Here is a 21,863-nt window from a genome sequence, read left to right as displayed (position 1 = left end):
TTAGACTTCACTATGAGAGCTAAGCATAGCCACAATATTCCTGATGATTGGGACCACTGGGACATCCGCTACTCAGCACTCAAGAAGGACCAGAAACCAGAATTCGTGGAAGACCTTGCAACAGACATGCAACAGGAGTCCAGAAGTTCCACCACCTACAAAAAAGGTTGTGTCCTTCCAACCACGCTGACTGCAAGCCTCTGTAATCACATTTAATCACATTTTCTAAAAATAAACCAAGGCTCAGAATGGTGTCACCACCAGTTCTTGTGTTTATTCATTTACGCACACATTCATTCAAAAAATATTTAAGTACTTAGTGTGTGGCAGGCACTATTCTAGGTGACGGAACACAGCAGGGCATGAATCATTCAAGGTCACTGCTCTCATGCAGCTCAAATTCCAGTAGAGGAGAAAGGAAATAAGAAAACAAACAAATAGATAAAATATTCTTAGACAGTGATAGGTACTTTGAATACTCCAATAATAATGAAGATTATAATAATACTTCAATAAAAATGATGATGATAATATTAGCAGCTAAACTTATATAGATAGTGCTTAAAAGATCCAAGCAGGGTTCAAAGTGCTTTACATATATTAAATCGTTTGATCCTCACAACCCTATGAGGAATGTGCACTACAGTTACTTCCATTTAACAAATGAGAAAACTGAGGCTTAGAGGCTAATTTTCCTGAGTTCCTGAGAACAAGGGAATATGACAGAGAGTGGTGGTATGGAGAATGGGGTTCACTTTAGATAAAATAGGCAGGACAGACTTCGTTTAGGAGATGATACTTCAGCTAGAACCTGAACAATGAGAAGGAGCCAGCCTTGGAATGCTGTGGGGGAAGAGCATTCCTGGCAGAGGGAACAAGTGCTATGGCCCAGAAGCAGCTACACAACAGGTATGTTTTAGGAGAAGAAAAATGGCCAGCATGGCTGGAATGAAGTGCTGAGTCAGACAATGGCAAGATGAAGTTGGAAGGCAGGCTGCAGCCAGATAAGATAGGCCCTTATTGGGCATGGTAAGAGCTTGAGTTTTCTTCTAGGAACAACAGGAAGACGTTGAACGGTTTAAGATGAGAAGTGATATGGTACATATATTTTAAAAATATGACTGGCTCCTGTGTGGGAGAGTGGACTATGAGACACAGATAAGGAATGAACTAGGGAGAACAGCTAGAGGCTATTGCAGGGATACAGGTGAGTGGTGAGGGTGATAAGAACTATTGTTAAAGTAGGGAAGTGGTCAAGATACGTTTCGGAGGTAGAGTCTGCATGATTGGCTGTTGGATTAAAATAGAGTGATAAGGGAAAGAGAGATGGCATTTATGATTACCGTGGTTTTGCCCTGACATAGTGACTTCTGAGAGCTGATTATTAAATTGTCAGGAATTTTGCAAGCCAGTTGCTAAACATAGCTGTTATTAAAAATTAAATGTTATAAATTTACAATTAAATAAATTATATTAGGCAAAAGTAACACATGCCTAAAACTCATCACTTCCTAATTGTTTTACTTACACTACATTTTTATTGTTATCTGTGATCTTGAGGTTATTGATGGCTACATATCTGTTTGGTGGAAATATTACATAATGGTAAGCTGGTGCGCATCTTTCCTGCAAGCAGTGACCTCACATCGGTTACTTTAAATTAGCCATGGTGGGACTATTTACACCATGGAAAGGAGCAAATGTGACAGATCAGGGTTTTGTGGATTGCCTAGAATGAAGAAAATGATGAGGGAAATGTCAAGAATGCAGATGAGGCTTAAAAGTGTATTGTGTTTGTAGTCACTGAATTATGAATAGCATAAAATATTGAGAAATTCTTCTTTCAGGATTCAAAAGTATTACCTGGTATGATATCTCTTTCCCCTCCTTCTCTCTTTCAATCTAGGGACTAAGCATTATCCAAAAGCAATGGTTACATTACTGCATTGGATGAGAAACATTCCAGTTGCTTTGTTTTGTTATTGTTTTCTACCATGTAGGGGCACATGAGGAAGATGGGACCAGGTATGGACAAAATTCTAAGATATATTTATTTTATCCACATGTAGCATAGTGTGTTAGAAAATTCTGCAGCCCTGTTACAAGAAATTTGTACTAGATCCCCCTGGACCATAAGGAACCTTTAAGCATGCTGAGGATCAGGTCTTGTCATGCATAGGTAAATTAGATCCTCTGCATGAGCTAAACTGCAAGCTCCATGGGGGCAGGGAGCTTTGTCTCTTTGTTCACTGATTTACTCCCAAGAACTCTGAATAGTGCCTGACACACACTAGGTATTTAGTGTTGAATGATGTTGAATGAATAAATGATTTGTTTTTCAATGCAATAGTGAAAGCTTTCTGTGAAAGGGTGCCTCAGAAAAGCTTAGAACCCAATTGAGGATTTTAAGGGGGCAGCTGTGCTGGGTAACAGCAAGAGAAAAATAACACAATGTATGTGATTTTTCTTTTATGGTTGAGAAGAGATCTAAATAGGGAAATAATGCCAGTTCTAATCTAAATATTTTGGAATGAACTGTAACTTCCTTCAGTTTCTCTCTAGCCTCTCCAAAAGGATTTAGCAATGTTTGGTGGTTTTGCCTAGGTATTTTAACAAAAGTTGATCTCATGCTGGCATTATAGCACAATTTTTTTTTTTTTTTCCAAGAAAACCTGTTCAAAAGACTAACAGGGCACTCAAGCGTTCTCTGAGAGAAAGAACAGTCATAGAAATATTAAAACATAGACTTGCCCCTTTTTTTCCTAAGTTCCACCTGAAAAGCCCACCAAAATGTGCCATTCCAGTGCCTGAAAAGCAATGCGGAAGAATTTCTGTATCTCAAAAAATTCTGGAAATGATTATTACAGCAAGTCATTTCTCAACCACTGTTCACACTGGCCGATGAATAGCATTCTTGAGTTCTCCAGTGAGCAGAGCCAAACAAGTGACTTCAGACTTCAAAATCCCAGGAGTGATTTTGGCCCGGCTCTGACTTTCCCAGAGGCAAAATTATCCTCCTGCAGAATACATCACAAATCCCTGTGAGGACTGTCCCTTTCCAGGTCTTAAGAGAGGGCTAAAAAATTCGAAAGCCTTATGCCTCTTTCCAAAATCCACTAGCACTCAGCATTTGGCTTTATGCTGGTTTATGACAAAATATTCTCAACTGTGGGGCCTCAAGGGTTTCCCTTAAAATATTTTTTAGTAAGCAAATACATTATAATGATGCAGATGACTCCCCAAATTAAACATGTACAAGGATTTGCACAAAAATTTTAAAATGCTTCTCATTTGGCTTCTGTTTTAAAAGCACACTTGTAAACGAGCTCTTTTTGAAGGATATATAAATTGTATGTACAGGACAAAGAAACAATGTAGTCATTCCAGGGAAAATAAAAACATTAGCTTAAATTAAAAAAAAAATAATGAAACCAGTTTATAACATCAGTCTGTGAAACTCGAACTGGGTAAGAGACTGAAATGTGAGGATGCCATATTTGGGAGGGCGTTGCATACACATTAGTGAAATCTTTTACTGAACTTTGCTGCTCAGTGTCAAAATACCCAGCTGTGCGATGGTGCTACCAGGTGTTGTGGGAAGCCTGCTGTGTGAGACCTGGGAGGTGAACTAAAGCATCCCCGAGTTGCCCCAGAGTCAAACCCATTTCTGCTTTCTCCAAAGTGCTTCCTTTCTTGTAGCTAACGTGAGCTTGACTTTGAGCCCTTCCTGACACAATCAAGAAGAAGCTATAAACCATGGGTGCCCTAGGTTAGGAGGGTGTTCAGTCGACCAGAAACATCTTCAAGTTTGAGACAGTCCCCCATATAGCATAGTTATGTGCCCATGTTTCTTCCTACCTTTCAGAAGATGTGAGGAAGTATTGACCTTGAGAGTATGTGTGTACATGTACAAAAGGATTTAAATTCTAGAACCTCTCCTTAAAAATTTCAGGTGCATCATGGTTCACTTAAAGGCTCTAAAAAAATTAAAATTAAAAAACATTTCAGGTGCAGTATGTATGGATGTGTGTATGCACATGTCTACTAATCTACATATGTTAACTGTATAATAAAAGGTGTAGTAATTGAGTAATGGGTTTTTCCATTATTTGGCTAACAAAAATCATAGCATATGCTCCACACAGACTATTTCCAAGGTATTATTATTGTTTTCGTTGCTGTTGTGGATGGTAACAGGCAACAGGTACTGAGTAAAAATTATGCACCAGACACGTACATTTATTGTCTTGTTCAACTCTCACAAGAAACCTATAAGCTAGATAGGATTATTCATAAGAGAAAGATGGGTAGAATGAAGCTGAGAAAGGTGAAGTCACTTGCCACAGGGCAGCACTAGGGAAAGGGGAAGCTGGGCTTCAAGTCTGGTATTTGGCTGCTCTAAAGCTGATTTTTTTGCCCCCAAATAAAGTGAGCAAAATATGAAAATCATTAGCGACAGAATTTGACCTTTCTTTGACAATTTTAAAAATAATTCTTGCTTTCACAGTGCCCCTAAATCACCATTATGGTAGATGTATACAAATAAAAGGAATTGTAGATACATACAAATGCAAGGTAGATATATACAAATACAAGGAATTAAGAGTTTCTAATCCCAAGAGTTATAGACAAGTAGACTTTTATTGAATGTTTACAAACGCAGCAACACAAGCAAACAGCCATAGTGATGTTGACTTGGAATATAGAAACTCCATCAAATCTATTGCATCAGGTAAAGGGAGTAAGCTCTGTATTCACCAATTTATAGTAAGTGCTTCTCCACATAAGATAAATGTTCCAGAAGAAAAATCTACCATTACTTTAAAATCCAAGATGGCTTGAAGTTTTTCAAGTTGAAAACCTTAAACAGGAATAATGTGTGATGGAGAACAAAGAGAATTTCTGATTTTAAAAAATCCAGGCATTTGTGTGCGTTGTTGGGGAAGGTTGGGGGAGGCACCTGGCATGTCTGCGAGTGTGATAACACAGATGAGATCAGTAATTGCACTAGATTAGCCAGTCAGGATGGGCATTTTGTCCACTGTAATTCTCATAACATCTTCATTTATTTTCAAGACATTTCTGAATGGAAATGTCACATAGAAGCACAACTGAGAGAATTTCATCATAAAGCAAGCTTTTTAAAAAGAAAAAGGCACCATGTTACAGTCTTTAGAGTTCATGTTTTCACCTGATATAGACATAGTTTTAGAAAACCATGCCTGAAACAAGATGAAACTGGGTTAAAATATTATAGAATGCAAGATGCCAAAATCGTAAAACGTTAAGTAGAGGAATTATGACCTGCTCCAACCCTTGAATTTTTCACTTACATCCACTCTGTAAAGCAGCATGTTGTGTTGGCCCGTTCTTTATCATCACACAAGACTGCCTTGTTCATCTTTATCTCAAAAAGTCAGTTCTAAAGCATTCAACAGGATTATTCACTGTCTAGATTTTATTCAAATCGATTTAAGATCTCCTCCCCATTGGTGCCCAGAACAAAAATACAAACTATGCAGCATCTTCATTTCCTTCAGAGTAACACAACTCCAGGCTAATCGCCCAATTCGAATTTGGGGAAGAAGCTGGTCACCCCAAAATAGCCCCCATGTAAGGCTGCACACACAGCCATGGAGATGGCCTGGCACTCAGCTGGCGGGAGGATGGGAAGGCAGCAGGGCCTGTGCAGATAGGTCCTCAATAAGAGTCCCATGTTAATTCATGGGTTGCTGGCCACAGATGAGTTATGCGGTTCCCTCCCTTGAGAGAAATTTATAAAACAGAATTCCAGACTATAGAATAAGCTTACCAATTGTCTTAAAAATCCCCAGGCATGTCTATTTTATAAAATTAAGCATTAAACTCATTAAATAAATATTAAGATATATTCTAGAATTCCAAAATGTTGTCTTAACTACAATATTTGTAACAAGAAGATTCTATTAGTGCAAATGCAGAGGTACCAGCATGCACCTGCCCCCTCCCACATACATTTTGAGAGCCTTGCTGTTAACCCCAAACTACAGCAACCTAACCACCTATCCATAGGACCTGTGGCTCTGCACACATTCACTTGACGATAGACAGGAGTAGATCATTGAAAAGCAAGCACTTGCTCCCTTAAAAGCCTTCTATTGTCAGGCTTGCAGAGGAAGAGTGGGGAGAAAAAAGTTCTGCATCTTTTATAGTTGTTTCTGCTCACACAAAAATTTCTGATGTTGCATTAAGCAGTAATCAAAAAATACCTCCATGCCTTTTTTCATGTGTAAATAGGATGGCTGGGCTGGGGGTGGTGGCTCATGCCTGTAATCTCAGCACTTTGGGAGGCCAAGACAGGTGGAACACCTGAGGTCAGGAGTTCAAGACCAACCTGGCCAACATGGTAAAACCCCATCTCTACAAAAATACAAAATTTAGCTGGGCATGATGGCAGGTGCCTGTAATCCCAGCTACTCAGGAGGCTGAGGCAGGAGAATCACTTGAACTGGGAGGCGGAGGTTGCAGTGAGCCAAAATCATGCCATTGTACTATAGCCTAGGCTACAGAGCAAGACTCTGTCTCAAAAAAAAAAAAAAAAGAAAAACAAAACCCAAAATTATTGTTTTTATTTTCTCAGATCCTACTTTCATTGCATATTGCTTTATTATATATGTTACAAGATGTCTTGGCTGAGCTAAAGCTCAGATATGGATATTTCCAGAAAGTGGAATTAAGCAAGACTCTTACTTCACCTATCCACTTGTATTTATCAATTTGCTTATGTTTTGAAGAGCATCCTTGGAAAAAGAGTCAAACCCTACCAACCTGAAATCTTTATTCAGGTACCTGAATCCTTGCTATCAGTCATTTTAAAACCTGTGAGATAAACTTGCACTGCACATCGAAGCTTTATTCTTATATATTACTTAGCCTTGTGTGTTTGTAAGTAAAAGTATGTAATTTAAATACTGCTTTTTTGGTTGAATCAATCAAATCATAAAATTTAAAGCTTATTAACCTTATTGTCGGTAAATTAAAGGGAAATAATGATTTATTTTATTTTATTTTTGAGACAGTCTTGCTCTGTAATCCAGGCTAGAGTGTCATGGCCGATCTCAGCTCACTGCAACCTCCTCTTCCCCAGTTCAAGCAATTCTCTTGCTTCAGCCTCCAGAGTAGCTGGGATTACAGGCCTGTGCCACCACACCTGGCTAATTTTTGTATTTTCAGTAGAGACTGGGTTTTGCCATGTTGGCCAGGCTGGTCTTGAACTCCTGACCTCAAGTGATCTGCCTGTCTTCACCTGAAGGCCAAGGTTTGAAGGATCACTCAAACACTGAACTGTTGAGTCTCAGTTGTGGTATGGAGAGGCTGTGGTTCCTACTAATACTAAAGTTTAGGTGAATCGGTATTTTGAGGAATTAGATGACTAAATCAACTCATAGCAAAGAATCACTTCTGGGTGGTACAACTGAACAGCATAAATGTCCCTTACCGCTCTTACATGGAAACGGGCGCAACAGGAGTCAGAATGAGGGTGAGACTGAGGGTGCTCCAAGAAGCCACCCTAAGGACGAGGGTATCTAGTATAACTGTCCATCTGCACATAACTTGGAAACTGATGATGAATCCATCCCATCTCAGGCCATCTGTCTCGGCAGGTTGCACACTCTGGGGAAGACTTGATAGGTCTGACTTGGAGAAGGTGAACCACCACCACCCGCCCCACTTTGCTATGTAGGGGGAAAGGCACCACCCTTCTCTTCACTTGTCTCTGGTGGGTGGCAACTGCTTCTCTGGATTTACAGAACAGCACAACTGCTGTCATTTAGCCAACATCAGGGAAGGCTGACTTCCAGCTCCATGGGCAGCAAAAAGTCAATGTCAGCTAAGGTGAGAGGGCAACGGTCAACAGGAACAGGAACAGAGTTTCAGCCTTCCAAGTGGCATGTGGCCAATGGGTGAACATGTGTACATGGGTCCACAAAGTCCTGCCCCAGCCAGCTGTAGCACCAAAGCAGTGAACTGTACCATGAGTTCATGGGGCACAAGGAATCATGTTATGTCTTCTCCATCCTAGCTCCTAAAAGAAGCATTAGTCATAGGCGCGTGAGGATGGAACACCAGTTCTGTCTACATGGAGTTGTATTCATCTCCACCCAATCTGAGGCCATGGTGGTGGTGCCATTCCTGCCTCATAAGAGGAATTGCATGAACACGTCCACGACTGCAAGAGTCACAGCCGAGAGTGAAAACCAAGACTGAGTCTTGGATACTTGGAGGCACCTTGAGGATGTCCAGAAGTGTTAGTGGCAGAGGCTCTGTAAGAGACAGAATGTCCTGCCATCTCCTAACAGGGTACCAATGCTAATGTCCCGGGCACAGTGGATGCCACTGTGTTGTCTGCCCTGCACTTTTCCCCGACTCCACTGACACACATTTCACTCCACCCCCAACCATAAGGGTGGGCCCATTCCTGACACTGGATGAATCAGAGCCCTTCACCAGCCCTCCCAGGACACAGTGATTGATCAAGTGCCGCAAGAGGCTATAAAACCATGCTATAAAACCATCTATTCTTTCAACAAATATTTACCGAGCTCAGTATCTGTCTTGAAGAATCAGAGGTAAACAAAAACGGCAAAGTTCCTACTGTCTTGGAGCTCACATCTGCCTTATATTGCAATAATTGTCATAAGTTGTATCCTATTCATTGCCTGCTCTTGTTCTGTATTTGACACAGAAAAATGGAAAAACTGAGCTCTATTCTTGAGAGGCTCACAGTCCAAGAGAAACTCAGAATGTATATGTTACATGCTACAATGTTACCATGCTGGGGGAATGAAAACCATGCCTTACCTGGTTGATAAACAGGAAAGAACAGGAGGGATGGTTATTACTAGGGATACAATAACACAAGACATCTTAACATAAACTCTCCTAGCTTAGGCACCAAACTCTTTTCTGGGTCTTTTACTCCATTGAATTCACTTGTTCCTGCCTTAGAGCCTGGTGGCCAGCATTTGATTTTTGTGCTATGGTAAACTGTGGCAAAGTTCTGCATTCTAAATCACTTGCTGAAAGAACTGATCTTACTTCAGTATTTGTTTAAATCAGCAAGTCTTTGTTTTAAGGCAGCGGTCCCCAACCTTTTTGGCACCAGAGACCAGTTTCATGGAAGACAATTTTTCCATAGACTGGGGTGGCGGCGATGGTTTCAGGATGATTCAAGTGCGTTACATTTATTGTGCACTTTATTTCTATTATTATGACATTGTAATATATAATGAAATAATTATACAACTTACCATAATGTAGAATCAGTGGGAGACCTGAGCTTGTTTTCCTGCAACTGGATGGTCCCATATGGGGGTGATAGGAGACAGTGAAGGATCATCAGGCATTAGTTTCTCATAAGGAGCACACATCCCTCGCATGCGCAGTTCACAATAGGGTTTGCACTCCCCTGAGAATCTGACAGGAGATGGAGCTCAGGCGGCAATGCAAGCAATGTGGAGTGGCTGTAAATACAGATGAAGCTTCACTTGCATGTCCACTGCCCACCTTCTGCTGTGGGGGTTTGGGACCTTTGTTTTAAGGTACATCACAAAAATGTAACTATTTGCTTCACATGCCAATATGTCAAGTATTTCTTTCTAACTTCAAAATGCCTACCTGATTCCCGGCAATTAAATTAGCAAAATCCTTTTACAGGCCCCTGAAGTACCCATTCTGCATCCTACCTGCCTCGGCTCAGGATTTCCCTAATGTCACCTAAAAGGCCCTCGAGAGTCACTTAGAACACCAGCTCTGCAGGCACACTGTCTAGCTTTAAATCTTAGCTCTTTACTGACTGTGTTATCTTGGGCAAGTTACTCAGCCTCTCTGAGATTCATATCTTCCATCTGTGAAATAAGAATAATGATGCCCAGCGATAGGTGAAGATTAAATGAAATCATGCATATAAAGCACTCAATAGAACACTTGGAACATAATAAGCATGCGATTAATATTTCTCTATTATGATTACACAGGAGCTCATGATGATCAAGTATATTAAGATGATACACTACCATCATCTTAAAGAAATATTTTGCTTAGCTGTTTGGTACCACTTAATCAAATGACTATTGTTTCTTTAAAATATGAATAAAGGCTACTTTCCAAAATATCTGCTATATTCAGTGGCCATATTAATTTGTCATAAAGGTAATATGTGTATGATATCCTACTGAGAACTACAAAGAATGATAAGTGAGTCATAGTCCTTGCTTTCAAGAAGTTTACTATCTAGGAGTAGGATAATTAGACCAGCATAAAAAATAGGTATATACAATGTGACAATCATAATAAAAGTACAGTAAAGTGAAAAGCAACTGAATCCATTTGAGAGGACCTGGAAGAGGTGACATTGGAAATCTCACTAAATTGCAGGTACAGATGAAGGAGCCAGGCATTTCTGTAGATGACAGCACATTCTTTATTCTTTCCTTCTTCTCTGACTATTCCTTCTTGGTCTCACTCTTGGACACACATCTTTCATCCAATGTGTAAAATTCAGTATTCCCCAGGATTCCACCCTCAACCTACTTCTCTTCTAATCTCCATATCCTGAAATAGCTCACTCGTATCACATATTCCATTCATTCCAGATATAAATCTCTAGCCCTGATCTTTCCCAAGATTCAGACTTAAATCCAGCTTCCTCTGAGATGCTTCTTCCACCCATGGCACATCACAAACTTGTCACAGTGAAATTTGTCTCATATCCTCCTCCCGTATTCCTTATTCTTATTGGAGATACTACTCTCTGTCCAGTCACCCAAGCCAAACTCTGAGTGTCCCACACAATAAATTGGTCACCAATCCTACGGAACCTACCTCTAAAATACTTTCCCAGATCTCCCTATCATTCTCCATTTTCACTGTTACTGTCCTACAATCTTTCTTCTTGAAAATGGCCATATCATCCCAACTGGTGTCCCATCTCCAGCATTACTCCCCTCCAATATACTATCAATAGTGTCATCAGAATACATTTTCCACAATGCAAAACTGGCACTGCTTAAAACCCTTTCCTGCCACCTAGACAAATCCAACATTTCTTGGTAAGTCATACAAAGTCCCTGTGATAAGACACCTTCTTACCTTTCATTTTAGGTTCCAGAGTAACCAAATCACCTGCAGTTCCTTTAATACCTGTGTATTCTTTTACACAACCTCCAACATCCTCTGCCTGAAAATCCACCTGCTCATTTTTACCAGGCTTTTGCCTTCCTACTTTCTCTTCAAGGTTGTGCCCGATAGTCATTCCTCTGGAGAGCCTGCCAGGGTGCTTTTCCTATGGGTGCCTGTGACTCCCCATATGAGTCCCTTTTATAGCCTTCATTATACTGCTGTGTAATCAGTGCTTTACTCATCTTCTCTCCCATAGACGGTGCATATCCTGAGCAAGACATCCTGTTTTCTTTCATTCATTTTTTTAAAACATATGTTCACTGAATGTTTACTGGATGAAAATGATACACTAGGTCCCTGACTTCCTGAAGTTTATATGTTAATGGTATGTGTATGGTAAGAGGGTATAAAGGCAAAAACAAATTATTAAGACAATTTCATATTCTCACAGAAGCTATTAAGAAAATAAAGCACAGAGTAAAAAAAAAAAATTCTCACAGAAGCTATTAAGAAAATAAAGCACAGAGTGGTGGTGGTGTCTTTTTGAGGAGATTCTGGAAATCCAAATGATGACTAACCAGCTTTGTGAGGATCTAGAGGAGAAAGTTGTAGGGTCTTGCAGGTTACTGTATTAGTTTTCTGTGGCTATGCTCACAAATTACAACAAATTTATCAGCTTAAACAACACAAATGTATTATCTGAGAGTTCTTTGAGATAGAAGTCTTCCATGGGTCTCATTGGGCTAAACTCAAGATGTTCGCAGGGCAGCACTCCTTTTTGGAGACTCTGGGGAAGAACTCATTTCCTTACATTTTCCAGCTTCTGGAGGCACCCATAGTCCTTGGGTTTTGCCTCCCTTCCTCCATCCTCAAACACAGCAGTGCTGCATCTACCTGGCTCTTCCACTGCTACCTCTCCCTCTAATTCTCTTCTGCCTCCTGCTTCCACTTGTAAACATCTTTTTGACTACATTGTGCCCACCTGGATAATCCTGGATAATCTCTCCTTTCCAAGGTCCTTAATGTAGTCACATTTACAAAGTTTCCTGTGCCATGTAAGGTAATATATTCACAGGTTCCAGGGATTAGGACATGGACATTTATGGAGGCCCATTATTCTGCCTACTACAGATTGGACTTTGAGCTAACTGAAGTACATTAACTAGTGGAGAGATTTTAAGCAAAAAAGTGACATGAGCTGCTTTATATTTTAAGAGTTCCTTCTTCATACCGTGTGAAAGATCTGTGTGACAAAAAAGGGAAAGCAGGAAGAACAAATACGAGTGTATTCATTCGTTCTCGCATTGCTATAAAGAACTACCTGAGACTGAGTAATTTATAAAGAAAGGGGGTTTAATTGGTTCACTGTTCTGCAGGCAGTACAAGCAGCATGGCTGGGGATGCCTCAGGAAATTTACAATCATGACGGAAGGTGAAGAGGAAGGAATAATGTCCTACATGGCTGTAGCAGGAGCAATAGAGTGGAGGGGAAGGTGCTACACAATTTTTTTTTTTTTTTTTTTTGAGACAGAGTCTCGCTCTGTCGCCCAGGCTGGAGTGCAGTGGCCGGATCTCAACTCACTGCAAGCTCTGCCTCCCGGGTTCAAGCCATTCTCCTGCCTCAGCCTCCTGAGTAGCTGGGACTACAGGCGCCCGCCACCGTGCCCGGCTAATTTTTTGTATTTTTAGTAGAGACGGGGTTTCACTGTGGTCTCGATCTCCTGACCTTGTGATCCGCCCGCCTCGGCCTCCCAAAGTGCTGGGATTACAAGCGTGAGCCACCGCGCCCGGCCGGTGCTACACAATTTTAAACAACCAGATCTCATGAGAACTCACTCAATATCATGAGAACAGCAAGAGTAAAATCCACTCTCATGATCCAATGACTCCCCCCACCCCCCAGCCCCTTTTCCAATACTGGGGATTACAATTAGACATGAGATTTGGGTGGGGACACAAATCCAAACCAGGTCGAGTCTCTCAAAAGTCCCAATAAGAGACAGTGACTTTGACTAGGGTGACAGCAGTGAAGATGGTGAGGGCTGTCAGATCTGAGAAGTATTTTGGAATAGAAGAAACAGAACTTGCCGACAGGTTCAATGTAGAAAGTTAATAAAAGAAAAGGACCAAGGATGATTCCTAAAATCAGAGCTCAATCAACTGGTTCATGGTAGTGTCACTGACTGAGAATGATGGAGACTGGAGGAAGACTACATGGGTTTGGAGCAGAACATGGACATTAAGGTGTACCAGGCTAGAATGGTCATGATTTCATGTAGTCATTTCTAAAATCAACTATATTTCATGAAATAACTATATGAAATCCAAAAGGAGTTATCAGGTAGGAAGTGGAATTTATGAGACTGGAGCTTGCAGTAGAAAAGCAGAGATGGAAACATAAATTTGGGATCATCAGCATAAAGATGATAATGAAACCACGAGCCTGGATGAGATCATTCAGGGAGGAAAAGTAGACAAGAGAGGAAGGCAAGAGCATATCCAGGAAAACTCAAATCTTGACAGGCCTTATTCATATTTATAGCCCTAGCACCTAGTGCTGGCAAAGAGTGTCTGCTTCATAAATTGCTGATAAACACAGGACCAACATTCTGGGACTCCATACTATTAGGAATTAAGTTATAAAAATTTACCACTAAATAAATTACAGTAAAAACAAAGGTAATAAATACCCAAAGCCCATCAGTTCCCAGTCGTTTTACCACATTATTTTACTGTTATTTTACTGTTTACCACATTTTACTATTATCTTACCATTTACCACATTTTACTATTATCTTACCATTTACCACATTTTACTATTTGCTCTTGAGATTAGTTATTACATCTATTATATTGTCCTAACTCCACTGTCCGTGATGTCACATTAGTAGTGGTGTGAGCATTTACACCATGGAAATTGGCAAGTGCCACAAGTTTATTATTTTGCCAATTGTTGGACTCAAAAAAGAGATAGAGAAAATGTTAATCAGACAGATTCCATTTAAAGTGTCACATTTATAGTTATCACATTGTGAATGGCACACAAAAATGGGGAAATATTTTCCCAGTATGTGAAAATTATTACCTGATTTAGTGAAAACGTTGCTCATATCAATGTTGAATAAATGAGGTTCTAACAAATGTCTTCATTGTTTGGCTTTCACCTTAATCATTAACATAAAGGAAAATTTCCATCAACATTAATGTCAGAATTACACTTGCGAATTAATCGCGCTCTTAGGTTGGCAAGAGATAAAAGAATTTAGCAAAAATCAATAAAAGCATTCAGTGAAAATCAATTGGTTATATGGCATTCACAGGAGTAATATATATTTTATTCTTATGTGTGTGTGTTTTGCTACACATTATTTATAATAACATAGCATATAATAAACCATACCCACACATGCACTTAGGCACACACTACATTTTTCATAAAGAACCAGTTAAACATTTACCAGCACACCACCACTTACATCTAAACCTAATTAATCGCTATATGGTATCATATGCAGAATTAAAATTATTATATTACTATTTGTTTTTGGAAGTAGCTAAAATATCCATAGCAAATTCATGATCACTGTTGTAAAATATTGATGATAAGTTATGTCATTTGAGTTCCAGTAAAATTAAAATGGGTTATAGTTTATCTTTATTGGCCTGAATTTATGCTCGATCATTGATTTTTTTTTTTTCTTCCTACACAGATTCTGAGCACCGTAGGCAACTTAAAAAAGAACAGGTTAAAAAATGTCTTGGCTCTTGTCAAAGAATTATTTATGGATCGATCAGTATGTGGGCCTGATTAAAGCATCCGGGCTTTCCCTGTGTAATGTGATAGTCACTAACATGTGGCTATTTAAAATTACATTTAAATTAGTTAAAATTAAATAAAAATTTAAAATTCAGTACCTTAGTTAAACGAAGCAATTTTAACTGCTCAATAACCACATGTGGCTAGCAGCTACCACATTGGACAGGCCGGATTATTGAACATTTCTATCACTGCAGAAAGTTCTGTTGGATAGCCCCTATCTAGAAAATGCCTTGCACATAGAAGATACTCTACTACTGTTAACTCAGTGATCAAGTTTTACCCTATTTTGGAAAGCTGAAAAGTTTAATAAAATCAAAAATTTCTTTTTCAGGAGAAAATAAACCACCAAAATGATTGCGTATTTGGATATCTTTAGATACAGTTGGCCCTCTGTATCTACAGGTTCTACATCCACAGATTCAACCAATCATGGATCAAAAATATTTGAATCAAAATAAATAAATAACAATACAAACTTTAAATTTCAGTGTTTATATAGTGTTTATGTCATATTAGGTACTATAAGTAATCTAGAGATGATTTCAAATATACGGGAGGATGTGCATAGGTTATAAGCAAATGCTATGCCTTATTTACATGGGACTTGAACATCCACAGATTTTAGTATTATGGGGTGGGGGGAGGTCTTGGAACCAATCCCCTGTGGATACTGAGGAATAACTGTTAATATTCAATGTAGTAGACTGGGTGTGGTGACTCATGCCTATAATCCCAGCACTTTGGGAGGCTGAGGTGGGTAGATCGCTTGAGGACAGGAGTTCGAGACCAGCCTCGCCAACAGGGTGAAACCCGTCTCTACTAAAATACAAAAAAATTAGCCGGGCATGGTGGTGGGCCCCTGTAATCTCAGCTACTCGGGAAGCTGAGGCAGGAGAATCGCTTGAAAACAGGGGGTGGGAGTTGCAATGAGCCAAGATTGTACCACTGTACTCCAGCCTGGGCAACAGAGCAAGACTCCATCTCAAATATATATACATAATATATATAACATATATTTTATATATACACACACATATATATGTATGCATACTTATATATTCAAGGTAGTGACATATTTATCGGACATCTTCTACGTGACAGAAATACTAGTCACCTCAAAACAGGCATATAAAATCCTCATTCTATAAGTGAGGACACTGAGGCTTAGGGAAGTTCAAAACCTTGCCTCTCCCAACTAGGCAAACAGGTATTTGTAAAGCTTAACCTTATGCTCACAGTTTCAGACCCCAAAGCCATGCTCTTTCTGGCATCATGAAGCCTCGCTTCTCTAAACATTATTTGACCTGTGCTGCAGTTTTTTCCTTTTTGGAATGGCGTTAACACACCATCCATATCAAAGCGTTGTTGAGCAATTAAATGAGTTAAGACTTGCAAAACACTAAAAGAGAGCATGGCACAGAGTAACTGCCATAAAAAAGTCTTGCTATTATTAAATATAGAATGGCTGAGATAAAGAAGAAATAAGTCAAGATACCCGCCATGGCCAGCTAACGAAATTTGAAACTTAATTCACCCATGTCATTCATTTAAGACCTGAACAAAGCTTTAACTTACGACAAAGCATGGGCTAACAGGATTTCCCCCGATTTGTGCACAAATGTGGAACTATGTGACCTCTCAGAGGAGCTGTCTAAATAGCATGATTTAAAAGGATAAGGTTGTGACCAGTACTGCCTATTTCCAAGTAGCACATGAAGTACTGTGGACTCTTAACTACATCTCATTAATGGAAAATCATGTTGACAGGTCTGGCCTTCTGTTTTATTGTTATTCACCTATTACTAGAGGAAAGGGCAATGGAAAGCAATAGGTTTACCTCTTGAACTTAAAATGTTACTCAATTCGTCAGTTATTTTCATACACCCATATTTTCTATGACACTCATAATTTTAACCAAGCAGCTCAAATGGAAAAAATAATAGCTACCATTTATTGCTCACCTACTAGGATGTGGGTGTTCTCTGTGTATTGTCACGGACATGCAATAAACAGTCAGAAAGAGGTACTGCTATTTCTCTGTAGTTACATTTGAGAAAACCGACTCATTCATAATTTGTCCAAGGTCACACAGCTACCCAGGGGAAAACAGCATTTAAACTCAGGTCCTCTGGATCTTAGAGCCTAAGTCCATACCAACTCTGCCACCACATGTAGCAACATGAAACACACTCATCTCTTGATATCTGCGGGGTATTGATTCCAGGATCTCCGGTGGATACCAAAATTCTTGGGTGCTCAAGTCCCTGACATAAAATGGCATAGTCTATTATATATAGCCTACACACATCATCCCATACACTTTAAAGCATCTCTAGATTACTTACTACACCTAATACAATGTAAATGCTAAATAAATAGTTAAACTGTATTGTTTAGAGAATAATGACAAGGGAAAAATGTCTGTACATGTTCAGTACAGACACAATTTATTTCCAAATATTTCTATTCCAAGGCTGGTTGAATCCATGGATGGGAGCCCACAGATAAGGAGGGTGGACTGTAATATGAAACAAGGACAGAAAATGTGATGTGTCTATTTCATTACCTTTGGTATGTCTGAAGCAGAATTTCTAAAACAGAATAAAAAGCCTGGGTTCCAGAAAAATCAGTAGTCCCATTATCCAATAACAAAATTGACTCAGATTTGTATCTCAGCGGGATCACCACTGGCAATGCAGGAATGTTGAGCAGGTGTGAACTCAGACCCAGGCCTGCTGATGGCTTGTGGTCACCGGGGCTATGTTTGGCAAGCGTAGTTTGATTTTGCAAGAAACCCTTGACCAGAAAAATCAAAACTTTCTTTCTGAATACATAATTAGAGAAACGAGAGCTATGTGTTTTTGCAAGTATGAGTGCCAGGAGCAAATGCAAAGCTGTTTTGAGGGTGAGGGTTGATGCGTTTCTGACCCTATTTCCAGCCTATCAAGGGCACGACTGACTGACCACCTCCACGAGAATTCCTCCACATTTGTAGCGCATCCTCCAGACCTGGTCACTGCCTCCCGCATCTTGCCCCAGCTCTCTTTTGTCTGTACTGACCCCTCGCTCCTTGCCTCCTCTGTGCCTACCAGCTTGGCATTCTGATGGATTGGCTTCGCTGGCTCTCAATCCTCCCACTTTGTTCCGGAGTCTGAGGCTTGACTCCTACATCCTGGCACAGTGCTTGCTTCTTTCTGCACTCCTGGTAACCAAGCTCTTTGGCTCTGCCCCAGGACCCCCTCCTGTGATCCACTCAGCCCAGCAAACCTGTAAACACAGCTTGCCAGGCCAAACTCTGTGCCCCCTCCCCACTTCTGGCCTCTGAGAGCCATGCCCTGGATGTTACCTCACCAACCCACGGTCTCTGGAGTACCTGTGGAATTCGACTGGACTGGCTCCAGCTTTTACAGTCTCTCTGATTTGCTAATGCACACTGTGAAAGGAAGTAAAAGTTCTGCAAGTGAGAAACTCAACTTACCAAGGCTGCTAGGGAGCAGAGCTTACTGCCTTCTGGGCACAGAACACATCCATCCCGGTACAATGACAAACAGCAATTCCACAGCCACAGGTCCTACCCCACGACAGAACTTCCCACTACTTTACTAAAGACTGTGCCAGACTACTGGGTTTCCTGCAATATCAGGAGCATTTTATGATCCTTCATGGTACCTACTTTCTAATCTCCATGTGCCTGGTAAAGCCAAGAAGTAAATATGCAGTACTCCAAGTATAGTGAGGGTGTCCCTGCCCGTAAAAGCCACACCAATATAGGAAAGTCCTAGTGGGGATGGGAGGGTGGGAACCAACATTATATTCCTCACCCTCAACAGGTACAAGGACACTTCAAACGTTATGTGGCTTGGTTATGACTTGTCATTCAAGTGTTTTCCTGGAACAAAGCCAACTTTGGTGTATAGATGATTTGGTGGAGCACATTTAGGAATCATTCAGAAAAGAGTTGTGTGTCTGTTCTGTGCTCAACACTGTCCTAGACATTGGGGATACAGCAGTAAACAATTCAGGTGTCTGTCTTCACGGAGCTTACAAACTAGTGTGGAAGACAGACGCTGAAAAGTCGTATGAGTCTTTCAGGCAGTAGAAGTTATGAAAGAGAATTACAGGCACAAAGGGAGCTGACAGAAGGAGACAAATCTGGTCTAGGAACTCAGAGAAGGCTTCTTGGAGAAAGTGATGTTTCACATGACACCTGAAGGTTGAGTAGGAGGAAGAGAAGGGAAAGGCATTGGGGAAGTGGGAACAAAACATTCTAATCAATCAGAACAGTATGAGTGAAGGACCTGAGACAGCAAGAGCAGGGTATATTAAAAAATATTTTTTGAAAGAAAGCCAGTATGCTGGATTCTAGAAAGGCGGGCAGAGAAATGAGCGATGAGACTGAGATGTAGGCAAGAACTAAATCACATTCAGGCCGCTGAAGAGTATCAAGTTTGATTTTAACTTAATGGAAATAGGAAGCTATTAAAGGGTTTTGATCAAGGGAATGACATGAACAGAAAAATTGCTCTGGCTATGACTTAGTGATTGAATTCAGTGTGGTGGAGGGAGAGAGAAGGCATATACAGTGGATACAGGTGTGAGATATGCCAACTCAGCACCAGCTGCACTGCCTTCTCCACTCTGTCCTCATTACATAATAGAAACCTGGAATCACATTTTTCCAGAATCCCTTCCCCACCTCTTTCTAACTTATATTCTGCCTTTGAGAGGCCCTTGTGCAAGATGTAGAAAGTGGCAGAGACGCACCGTATTTCTCCCCTGGCAGCTGTGTGCAGATGTGAGGTTTACAGGAGCTTCTGGACAAGCTCCTGCAAGTCAGCCTCTTCCACACGGCAAACAGCTGAGCTCAATGGGATTCAGGTTTCCCTGAACCAATTGATTGTCAAGATTTCCTGGAAGTCAGTAACAGTTTTTCCCAAAACTGATAATCCCAGCCTTTCCAAAGTTTATGATTATGCCTTTAATCTCCTCTGTCAAATCTCTCCTACTTGAAATATCTAGGGTGGTTTTTATCTTCCTTACTAGACCCCAACTGTTAAAAGCAGGGAAGAAGCTCTTGCAACATTTGGGGTGAGAGATTGTGGGGGCCTGGTCTGGAGTGTAGGCAGTTAGGATGAAAGGGGGATGGATTTATAGATATTTAAGAGGTGGAATCTTCAGATATTGTTATTAATTGGATGGGGGAAGTGAGGGAATGAAGGGGTTAAGAATCATCACCACATGCTTCGTTTAAAAGTCAGGCAGTCTTGCTAAATTTGCCATCCAGTCCCTGCACCTGAAAGTGATGTAGACATTAAGTTGACCAAATTTGCCAGTCCTGTCAGGTCCCTTTCCAGGTTGAACTGCTGAGGTCAAAGAACTGAGGGAGTCAAATATATGATGATGAGTAAGTTGTCCTTTGCAGGATGTGAAAATCTATGTGTCAGAGGTTATGGGTCATTGTAATGAGTTATCTTCTTGTATGAAACCATTCGTGCCTTCTCTGGAGCAAAGGAAATTAGCTAAGTCTAACCCTATCCAAATCCCCCCCTAAAAGAAACCTGCTAGGGCAATGATCAAGCAACTGGGGTCAGGGTGAGGGTTGAGGGGCTGGGGATGAGAAGGAGCTTCCTAACAGAGACTACAGAGGATGTGGAACACCAAGAAGTAGAACAAATTACAATCCAGAGCAAAATTAGCTTCAAACGCCAAAGAGAGAAAGTTTAAACACTAAGCCATGAGAAGATCATACTTGTCAAGGGAGGTGGCAGAATCCCAGGGGAAGGTGGAGAGCAGAACAGGAGCGCATACAGTGAAATTATATATGCTTGGAAGGGGTGGATGTTGAGCAGTCATTCTCACCATCAGGGAACTAGGGCAAATTGAGGAGGTAAATATAATGAAGGTCTAGATGGCTCAGGAAAGCAGGGAAGAAAGCATTTTCTCTGCCAGTGGTCTTTACAGGACAAGCCTTACCCACAGACCAAGGCCACTGACTACATATTCTGGAACGATTTCTAAAGTGCAACACCAGAGAAGTAGAGCTGTTTAAGTGTATCTCAAATGTACCAAAAAGGAGGCTTTTTTGGAACATAAAGTAGCTTTAGGATAATTATTTCACTTTCTTAGTGATCTTTTCTCTTAAGAGAAATTTAATCCATTAAATTGTAAACTCATTGAAGACAACATTCACTATTGAATCCCTAAAACCCATCACAGTGCACAGCTCATATAAGCACAGTAAATACTCATTCAATGGATGAGGATTGGATAGGAGATCCCAAGATGCTAGACACGGGGCAGCTTTATTCAGTGAGCTAACCACACACCTTTACCCTTGTGTCTGTCTGTAGGGAACTACATGCAGAATTCCCATTCAAACATCAGAAATTCGAAGTCAACTAGAATGGGGTTAAGAATTTTCCCTCCCACCATCTTCCTCATCTCTCAACAACTCCTCTAAACACCAACCCTCCGGCAGGGGCTCCCGTGACCTGAAGTAGAGGCTTCACCAAGGGAGGTGAAATGCTTGGATAGGAGATCCTCTCAGGGGCTGAGGGGAGAAGGTAACTGTTAAAACTCAAGACTCTTGCCAGTGACAACACCCAGGAGCACATCTAGGTTCCTATTGCCTGGCTTTGCCATTACTACATGACAACAGACAAGTTACCTAAGGTCTCTGAGCCTGAGTTTGTTCATCTGTAGAGTTGATGGTGCTTAGTTTAAAGAATTGAGAGAACTGGACATTGTTTATAAGACACCTGCCTTAATATCTGTCCATAGTAAAATGCTCCAAAGATACATTCTCTTCCAGCATTCACCTCCCAATCGCAGCCTTAGAAATTAGTCCCTCTTCTCCCATTGCACTGCACTTACTTACCTCTTC

General features: G+C 40.6%; 1 protein-coding gene across 8 annotated transcripts in view; it reads right to left on the bottom strand.

Annotated features, from left to right (window-relative positions):
- The window catches only part of SSPN (sarcospan), a 111,703-nt gene that overhangs the window by 80,232 nt on the left and 9,608 nt on the right, over nt 1–21,863 (bottom strand). The window contains exon 2 of one of the 8 annotated variants that reach the window (XM_031936291.1): nt 9,291–9,503. The exons of the other annotated variants lie outside the window; for them this stretch is intronic. The gene's annotated coding sequence lies outside the window, so the exon portion shown is untranslated. The remainder of the gene's footprint in view (nt 1–9,290; nt 9,504–21,863) is intronic. 8 annotated transcript variants of the gene reach the window in all.

This window comes from Piliocolobus tephrosceles, chromosome 10 (assembly GCF_002776525.5).
Source record: "Piliocolobus tephrosceles isolate RC106 chromosome 10, ASM277652v3, whole genome shotgun sequence".
Classification (NCBI taxonomy): Eukaryota; Metazoa; Chordata; class Mammalia; order Primates; family Cercopithecidae; genus Piliocolobus; species Piliocolobus tephrosceles.
This window is presented reverse-complemented; position numbering and strand designations above follow the sequence as displayed.